At 36.4% G+C, this 10,118-nt stretch overlaps 1 pseudogene; it reads left to right on the top strand.

Annotated features, from left to right (window-relative positions):
- Positions 1-2,525: 2,525 nt before the first annotated feature.
- On the top strand, positions 2,526-2,986 carry LOC101581221 (annotated as a pseudogene).
- The last annotated feature ends 7,132 nt before the right edge of the window (positions 2,987-10,118 follow it).

The following is a 10,118-nucleotide window of genomic DNA, read 5'->3' as shown; positions in this document are numbered from 1 at the left end:
ATAAATATTATAATGTTGATTTATGCAACAGCAAAAAATGTCAAAAATTGAATCATTAATAATCTTGACTCTCTCAACATTGACAATACCTAAACATGAAAGACTATAAGCAGAGTTAAGTGGTGTGTGACAGATTAAGTAAATTTTTAGTTTTTACCCCAATCCAAGAGTTATCACCAAAAATACATAAAGAGCTTCAAAAGTCACTAAAAACACATAAGGAGTGAAATAGTACAAATTTTACAAGTAAGTAGAAAAGATTATAACTGAAAATGGTAAAAGTCATCCCATAAGTAATGAGGGAAATATAAATTAAAATTATAACTGCAAATCATTTTTAACCAAAAATTTACAAAGGTCAATGACAACCAGTTTTAGAGAAAAGAAAAGGGAACATTTAGTTTCATATCCCACTTGTAGTAATACAAATTGCCTCAGTATTTTAGGAGACAATTTGGCATTATCTATAAAAAGTTAAATGAACATACACTTGGACATAATTATTCCACTTCATGGGTTCTAACTGAAAGAAAGGATGGAGGAAGAGGGAAGGAAGGGTTGTTGCCAAAATTATGTATACAAAAAAAGAAATACAAGCTAAAATAGTCATTGCAACATTAAAAAATAACATTTATTTATATAACACTTGTAGAAATGAGTCTAAGCACTTTTTGTACATTAAATACAAGAATAGCTCATTTTTCCCATCAAGAAACTGAAGAATACTAGGAAATAATTTTCCCAAAGAAATCCAGCCAGTAGAAATGATTTTCTTTTTAGCAGCCACCAAGAGTTGTCTCTCAGTGCCCATAATAGAGAAATATTTGAATGTAAATGTGTACCACACACAGATATAATTAAATTACAGACATATGTTATGTGGAGTATAGGAATTTTATATGTATTAAGTGAGATTTTACTTCCATGGAGAAACTTCAGAAAATAAAATTATATATTGAGTACTGGCACATATTCACACATATCCACATGAATGAATGGAATATCCTAAAGATATACAGCAAAGTGAAAATGACAGTTTTGAGCCAGGGAGGTAGCTTAATTGCACAAGTACTTACCTACCTGGCAAGCATAAGGGCCTAAGTTTTATCCCTGGTTCCAAAGGAAAAAAAAATGGTAGCTTTCCTGAGAAGGGAGACTAATATAGTTCTGTTGATGTTCAAGCAAACTTCCACGACACCTGTATTTCTTTTTCTTTTTTTTTTATTTTTTATTTTTTTGACACCTTTATTTCTTGAATCTCTTTTCACAGAAATGTTTTCCCAAATCTTCAGTTTAATTAAAAATGTTGGAAGACTATTTATATCAATTTGTATGACTTCTTTGAGCTAGCTATAAGATTTGCCTAACTCATCTTTAATATAATGTATGACTCACATTTATATCTTAAAAAGCTATTAGTGCATTCTGCACTCAAACACCCTAAGCAGTTCTCACCTCCGTGCAAACTATGTTAGAGACCTAGAAAGCTAGGAGCTGCTCCAGCACAAGTGTGAACAATCCCATACTATGGATGTTTGCCAAAGATGTTAACTCCACACATCCATTTATCTCCTCTGGACAGTTCAGATCCTGACAGTTCCTTACGGAGAAAACGAAAATCAGAATAGTTACTTCTGTTCCTGCAAGACCCAGATCTAAGTTTGGCCACTCAGCTTGGAGAAATATAAGCCATAGCATAAGAGCAAGATGAAGGATATCCTGTGTGACAGAGACATCACAATGGTACTCCTGGTGTACCAGTGAAGGCCACAAAAGAAGAAGCAGAAAACCAAGAGTGTATGTGCCACAAATCAAAGCAGAAGTCCTCTCTGAGAGAAAGTGTAGAAAGCCAGAACCAAGAGCACATCAGATTGATCCAGCTGATTAAAGTCCTCAAGTCCCTGCACACCTAGGCTTATCACACTATTAGTTTAGAATACAGCATAAGCTACAGGATGCAATTTGTTGCAGGATTTTCTTCTATATTTTATGTATCAGCTCCTAAATGAAAATAAATATTCTGACTGGCTCCAGGTCACTGAATATCTTTCATATATTGGCATTACATTAATTATTTTTTACATTATTTTTAAAGTAATCTCTAGTCTTCTTTGAGTTTTCATAACAACTTTAAAGTAGTATTTTAATCTCATTCTTATGAAGGAATTGAACTCACTGGGGCTATGTATTTTAAGAACAATTAAAAACAGTCCAATGATTATTCATCTTTTAAGATTTTTTAACGATAATTTTCTTTTTTGTAAATTTTCTTTTTTTTTAGTGTGTGTGTGTGTGTGTGTGTGTGTGTGTGTGTGGCCAGCTCAGCCCACCAGGGGGCGGGGCTGGCTGGCATGTGGTGCTGGGGGATTGAACCATGGTCCCTGATGCTTTGCTAAGCTTGTTCTAAGTAGGCGTTTTAGATCACTGAGCCATCTCACCAGCCCATAAATTTCCTTTATTTTGAAGAGTAAAAACAAGAGTAAGAAAAACAAAGAAAGTCTTTCTCAGCGGTCTTCCTTACAGACATGCTGCAGTCCATTAGCATCACGGAACTGAAGCTGCTGCAACCTGAAATGCTAAAAAACTAGCTGGACCAGGAAGTGGAGTTCTTGTCCACGTCCATCGCCCAGCTCAAGGTGGTACAGACCAAGTATGTGGAAGCCAAGGACTGCTGGACGTGCTGAACAATAGCAACGAGGGGAGAGAATTACTCGTCCCACTGATGAGTTCTATGTACGTCCCAGGGAAGCTCCATGGTATAGAACACGTGGTCGATGTGGGAACCGGCTACTATGTGGAGAATACAGCTGAGGATGCCAAGGACTTCTTCAAGAGGAAGATAGGCTTCCTCACCGAGCAGATGGAGAAAATCCAGCCAGCCCTACAGGCGAAGCATGCCATGAAACAAGTTGTCATGGAAATGATGAGCCAGAAGATTCAGCAAATCACAGCCCTGTGGGCAGCTCAGGCCACTTCCAAGGCCTGAAAGTATGCTGTAGAAATGGAACAGAGGGTGGAGCATGCCTGTAGACCATAATCCCAGCCTCCTTGGGAGGCTGAGGCAGGAGGATTGCTGTGAGTTCAAGGACACTTTGAAATATGCAGCGAGATCCTGTCTCCCAAAGAACGAAGAATTGGGGCAGAGGGACACTATATTGGTTTGGAAATTTGTGGTTTTCTGAAGGGGAAGAGTCTTGTGTTTAATGCTAACAAATGTGCCTGCTGGGCAGAAGAAAAAGAAAAACAAAGAAAGAAACAGGGTAACATATAACAATATATATGTTACAGATTTGCAAGACAAGAATAGCTGATTAACATTGACTTATATATTTTCTATTTTTATCATTAAATCTGCTGCTCAGTTTATCATATATAGTTATGAAATGTGGGTTATATGATTGAATATTATCACATGGTTTCAAGAAAACTTCACTTTTGTCTCTCATTTTCATTATCTTTTTGTAAAAAAATTTACTTTAAAGAAAGTATAGTAATAATATGACATTAGAAATGGTACCCATTTAGAAGACAAGATGACATCTATTTCAAACGTGGTTGTGTGTTGTACATTGCTATTCTCAAAATGGTTGCTTAGTTCACAGATACCAACATAGAGAGTTAGTCAAGGTGACAAAAATATCCATTAACTGCTATTTTAAAAAACTCATAGAAATTCTTAGGACAAATGCCTTAGCCATCTTGTATATACACAGGTATGTTTTTGCCCCTACCTTATTTTCTAACTTTTCTCCTACCACATTCTTCATTGTTCAATGCTTAAGATCTGTTGTTTTCCATTCAACTGTGTCTATTATGCCTTTCAGGTCTATTTCTTCTTTTTAGTACTTACACTAGGGAGACACTATGATATTTACACATGTGGGTCGGGTTTATTTCACTTGTGAATATGGCCTCAAGTTGCATCCATTAGCTGCAAAGGCTTATTTTTCTTTAGAGCTCAGTAATATGCCATTGTATAAATATACCACATCTTTTGCATTCATTCCTCAGGTGTTGGGCATTTTGGTTGTGTTCAAGATTTGGCTATCACAAATTGTGCTGCTATAAATATGGGTGCACATATATCCCTCTGATATGATATTTTCAGGTTTTTTGGGAAAAATCTCAGCAGGAAAATAGTTGGATTGAATGGAATTAGCAGTCCTAGTCTCTTGAGTCTTTACACTAATTTCCATGATTGTACCAGTCTACATTCCCAGCAGCATGGAAAAGGGTTCATTTTTCCTCACAGCCTATCCAGCATTTGTTTTTCTGTTTTGTTGTTTCTTTGTTTGTTTTTTTTGGCAGTACTGAGGACCAAACTCAGGGCTTTGTGCTTCCCAGGCAGGTGCTTATGCCACGGAGCTATATCTCAGGCTATCTAGCATTTGTTGTTGGTTGATTTCTTTATGATAGCTATTCTTTCTGGGGTGAGATGGTATCTCAATGTTGTTTTAATTTGCATTTTTCAGATGTCCACTGATGTGGAGCATTTTCTCGTGTATTTATTTGCCTTTTATGTTTCTTCTTTGGAAAAGTGCCCATTTTTGAAGTGGGTCTTTAAATGTTGGGGCTTTAATTATTTTTAGTTCTTTATATATTGTGCATAGAAGGACATTGTCTGAATGATTATTAGCTAAGTTTTATTCCAACTTTTGAGTTGCCTTTTTGTTCTATTGGTAATTTCCTTTGGCATGCACAAGGAGAAAATCACATTGTTAATTCGTTCATCTTTTTCACATGCAGCTTGGTTTTTCTTCAAGAAATATTTGCCTACCAAAATAGCTGCAAGAGTTCCACCTACTTTCTCTTCTAGTAGATTTAGAATTTCTGTTTTAATCTTTAGATCTTTAAACCATTTTGACTTTTCTTTAGTGCATGGTGATAGACATGGGTCTAACTTTAGCCTTCTGCATGTAGAGAGCCAGTTTTTCCAGCAACATTTGATAAAAAGGCTATCTTTCTTCCAGTGAATATGTTTGGCCCCTTTGTCAAAGATAAGATGGTTGATTGTGTTTATAGTTGTATCTGCATCTTCTAATCTATTCAATTAATCCTCAGGTCTATTTTATTTCCAATACCATACTGATTTTATCACAGTAGCTTTGTAACAATTTCTAGTCAGGGAATATAATGCTGCCTACCTTGCCTTTGTTTCCTAGGATTTCCTTTGCTATTCTTGGTTTGTCTGCTTCTAAATAAATTTTAGGAATGATTTCTCTAGATCTGTGAGGTGTATGCGTGTAATTTTGATAGGGATTGCATTAAATCTGCATAACAATTTGGTGAATAAGGCCATTTTCACAATGTTGGCTCTTCCTACCCAGGAGCAGTAAATAACTTTCTATTTTCTGAAATCCTCTTCGATCTCTTTTCTCAGAGTACTGTAATTTTCATTGAATACATCTTTAACATCTTTTTTGTTAGATTAACTTGTATTTCATTTTCTCATGGTGCTATTGCGAAGGGTGTTGTTTCTCTACTTTCTCTCCCAGTGTGTTTGTTATCTGTGTAGAGGAATGCTACTGATGTTTGGGCATTGACTTTGTAATCTGTTACGTTACTGAACTTGCTTATTAATTTGAGGAGCGTCTTGGTGGAATTTTTTTCAGTCTTCTAAGCACAGTATCATGTCATCTGCAAATAATGATTGTTTAACTTATCCTTTAACTCTTCTCATTCCTTTTATTTTTCTCTCTTGTCTACTGGCTCTACCTAATGATTCCAGAACTCTATTGAATAGGAGTGGCAATAAAGGACATACTTGTCTTGTACCTGATCTGAGAGCAAAGGATTTTAGTTTTTCACAATTTAGGTTGTCATCCATGACTTTTATCAGATTGAGATAGAGGCCATCTATTCCAATTTTCTGTAGGATTTGAACATGAATGAGTGTTGGACATTCTCAAAAGCCTCTTCTGCATCAATTGAGATGATCATGTGGTTTTGGGATTTGGCTCTATTGATATACTATATTACACTTACAGATTTGTGTACATTGAACCATCCTTGCTTGCCTGTGATGAATCATACCTGGTCATGATGTATAAACTTCTTAATGGTTTTCTGTATAATACTTGCTAGGATTTTATTGAGGATTTTTGCATTTATGTTCATACGAGACACTGGCCTGTAGGACTCTTTTTTAGTTGCAACTTTCTCTGGTTTTGTTATGAGTATAATACTTGCCTCCAGGAATGATTTTTGGAGTATTATTTCTTTTCAATTTCATTGAAGAGTTTGAAGAGTATTGGGATTATATCTTCTGTAAATTTCTTGCAGAATTCAGCTGTGAATCCATCAGGACTTGTGCTTTTCTTTGTCGGTAAGTTTTTTAATTATATTTTCAATTTCATTGGCTGATATTGGGTTATTGAGAATTTTTATGTCTTCTTGATTCAGTTTTGGTAATTTGCACCCTTCTAGGAATCTATCCATTTCTTCTGTGTCTTTGAATCTGTGAGGGTGAAGATTTTCAAAGTAGCTATTGATGATCTTCTGAATTTCCAGGTCTGTAGTAATTTCACCCTTTTCATTCCTTATTACTTGAATTTGAATTTTTCTTTCATCTTTTTCACAAAGTTAGCTAGGGACTTATCAATTTTATTTAATCTTTCAAAGAACCCGCTTTTTGATTCACTAGTTCTTTGTGTGTGTGTGTGTGTGTGTGTGTGTGTGTGTGTGTGTGTGTGTGTTTTAGACAAGGGACTAGAGGGTGTTCAGGATCTCACTACTAGCTGGGACTCAGATTAATCTGGCTTTTTATAGCCTCCCAAGAGTTGGGATTACAGGCGTGCACCACCATGCTCATTCTCAATTGCCATCACAGCATGCCTTGGGGGTGGCACTGGCACAGCAGGCCCCAGAATCACACTCCTGACCCCTGCACCTGCTTGCAGGCACTTTAATCCAGAGTTATTTGGCAGACCATAATTCATTAGTTGTTAATATTATTTTCTTTTATTTAATTGCATTAATTTCTGCTGTAATATTTATAATTTCCTCCCATTTTTTGGCTTTGGGTTTGGTTCGCTCTTCTTTTTCTAGAGATTTGAGGTGCTGAACTAAAGTATTTATTTGTTCCATTCTGTTTTCCTAATGTGTGAGTTCACCACTATAAATTACCCTCTAAGATCTGCATCCCACAAATTCCATTAAGTTTTACTTGAATTTTCATTGAATTGTAGATATTAATTAAATTCTTCTTTAATTTTATCTGTAATCCATTGGTTGATGAGGAGCATGATATTTAATTTTCATGTGTTTATGGGGTTTTGTGGTTTCTTTTGTCATTTATTTCCAGTTTCATTCACTGTGGTCAGGTAATATGCATGAAATAATTTGTTTTCTTACATATACTATGGACAAGCATGTTGCCTATTTTAGAAAATGTGCCATGTGCAGCTGAAAAACATGTGTATTCTGATGTGGTTGGGTGAAACACTCTTTAATGTACACTAAGTTTTTTTTCAAATATCTGCTTCAGTTATGGTATTCCTTCGCTAATTTTTTGTCTGCTTGATCTATCTTTTTAGGATAAGGGGGTGTTAAGGTCTCCTGTTAAGATTGTGTTATTGGATATTAGATTTTTCATTTCCCTTAAGATTTGTCTTATAGAGTTGAGTGCTCCTGTGCTTGGGGCAAACATATTTATGACTGTTACCTCTTCCTCTTTTAGTTTTCACCTCACTAGTATGTAGTGGCTTGCTTTATTGTGTTTGATCAGTCTTGGTTTGAAGTTCAGATTTTCTGCAAACAAGATTACTACCCCTGCCTTTTTCTGAGATCCTAGGCTATGTAGTATTGTTTTCCAACGTTTGAATTTCAGCCTGTGAATTTCTTTATGAGTTAATTATGTTTCTTGTATACAGCATATTGTTGAATTTTGCTACCTAATCCAGTCTGCCAGTCTATTTCCTTTAACTGATGCATTGAGTCTATTTATATTGATGGTTATAATTGAGATGTATTGATTTATGTTTGACATGCTATTTACCTGATGTTGGTTTTCTGTTTTTCTCCTGCATTTAACTGTTTGTTATATTTGGTGGGTTCTTTCTGTTCTCATTGACAGAGTTGTGTTCATTCTGATCCCTCTCTAGAATATCTTTTAGTAGTCCATGTAAGTTTGACTTTGTCATCACGAATTTCTTTAGTTGTTCTCTGTCATGGAAGTATTTCACTTCTCCATCACACTTGAAAGAGAGTTTTGCACATTATCACAGTCTGGGCTGGATTTTGTTTCCTTGCAAGATTTCAACTACTTTGCTCCATACTCTTCTTGACTTGATGACTTTTAAAGAGAAATTTGCCATTATTCTGATGAGTTTTCCTTAAAATTTGATCTGTTTCTTTTCTCTAGTCACTTTAGTATACAGTTCTTGTGCTGAATTTCTGAGATCTTGATTATTATATGTCTGGGTGTGGTTTTAACTGGATTGATATTATTTGGAGTTCTATATGCCTCAGTTACCTGAATGTCAGATTGTTTCCCCATATTTGGGAAGTTTTCTGCTATTACTTCTGCCCATATTCTTTCCATAGCATTTGTATTGACTCCTTCCAGGGGCCTGGCCCTAGCTCAGGCCTTTAAGTGGCTGCTTCCACAAAGCTGTCAGCCTCAAGTTGCTGGAGTTCAAACCTCACACCTCTCCAGCTGGCCAAAAGTGCCCTGAAGGCATTCGAGGAAAAAAAAAAACTGTATTGACTCCTTCCTTCTCTTTGATGCATGTTATGTGGTTCATTTTTTCATCATTTTGTAGATACCAAATTATTATTACCTACATCCTAGTTGTTTTTAGTAGATATTTCCTCACCTTTTCACTAGCTGCAAGAGTATCATCAAGGTCTGAAAGTCTATCTTCACTTTCATTCAGATGGTTTTACCAACTTTCAATTGAAATTTAATCTCTTGAATGTCTCTTTGAATCTGCTTAATGCATTCTATTTTCTATATTGCTCATTCAAGGTTTCCATCATTTTTCTTTTTTTCTCTATTATTTTCTCAGTTTCTTCTTTTGGAACACTTAGTACTTCTTCCATCATAGTTATTATTTCTTCTTTTACTCTGGAGATTATTTCTGATCTGATTTCCTCTATACCTTTCCACAGTTGTTTCTTTACTCCAGAAGCTATTATTTTGGAGATTTCAGGTCTGTGACTTCTGATTTCTTCTGTGCTAATGCGTCTTGTTTTTGCTCTGAGTGGGCTCAGGGCCTGAAAATGATTTTTTCTCCTTCTGTTTGTCATTTTATATTTCACTGTCCTCTGTCCTTTGGTGTACAGCTTTGGTTCAGTTATTACTTAACCACCTACTGAAATTATTACCCAACAGAGATCACATGGTTAAGGCAATTATAGTTTTCTATTTACAATACTAAAATTAGCAACACTAATAATGAGTATGAGATTTAGCAATGGACAAACTATTGTAACTAACAAGTTGGTATTTTAAAATATAAGAGCAAGCATTTTGACTGTATAGCTAAGCAAATATTAAATTGGGAATTTGTATTTAAATTAGTTCCCTAAGTTCCATCTGATCACATCCCCATGATGTACCTGGAGTCTTCCAGACAGACTTTCACCCTGGTTACCTGTTGCTCCCCCTCTACTGAGGGACAGAGAGAGAGAGAGAGAGAGAGAGAGAGAGAGAGAGACAGAGACAGAGAGACAGAGAGAGACAGAGAAAGAGAGAGAGGATGCTCTCATAGATCTGTGTTTAGCAGTGTGCCTCAGTTTTCCAGGTCAAGATCTGCCAAGTTCAGACTTGTCCAGCTGGGCCTGGCTTGGGTCTGCCTACAGTGCTGACCTTCTTCCTGATGTAGCTTGTGGAAATGGACTCACTATGCCCCACTGGCAAGATGTTCTGCTCCTGAATTATCTGGATGATTCTTGCCCCTAGCCACTCTGCAGGGAGTTCTGCTGCAGGATCCCACACCCAGCCTGTCCACTGGAAGGAGGTTCTGGTAGCTCATCCCACACTTTGGGCCTATCCCTCATCTTTTAGGATTTTTATTGAACATTGTACAAAAGTGTTTGTAGGGCTGGAGAGATGGCTCAGTGGTCTAAAGCACCTACTTAGAACAAGCTAGCAAAAGCATCAGGGACCGCGGTTC

Source organism: Octodon degus, unplaced genomic scaffold (genome assembly GCF_000260255.1).
Source record: "Octodon degus isolate 3935 unplaced genomic scaffold, OctDeg1.0 scaffold00018, whole genome shotgun sequence".
In the NCBI taxonomy this organism is placed as follows: domain Eukaryota; kingdom Metazoa; phylum Chordata; class Mammalia; order Rodentia; family Octodontidae; genus Octodon; species Octodon degus.
Note: the sequence above shows the minus strand (reverse complement) of the source record. Positions and strands in the feature narration are given on the sequence as shown.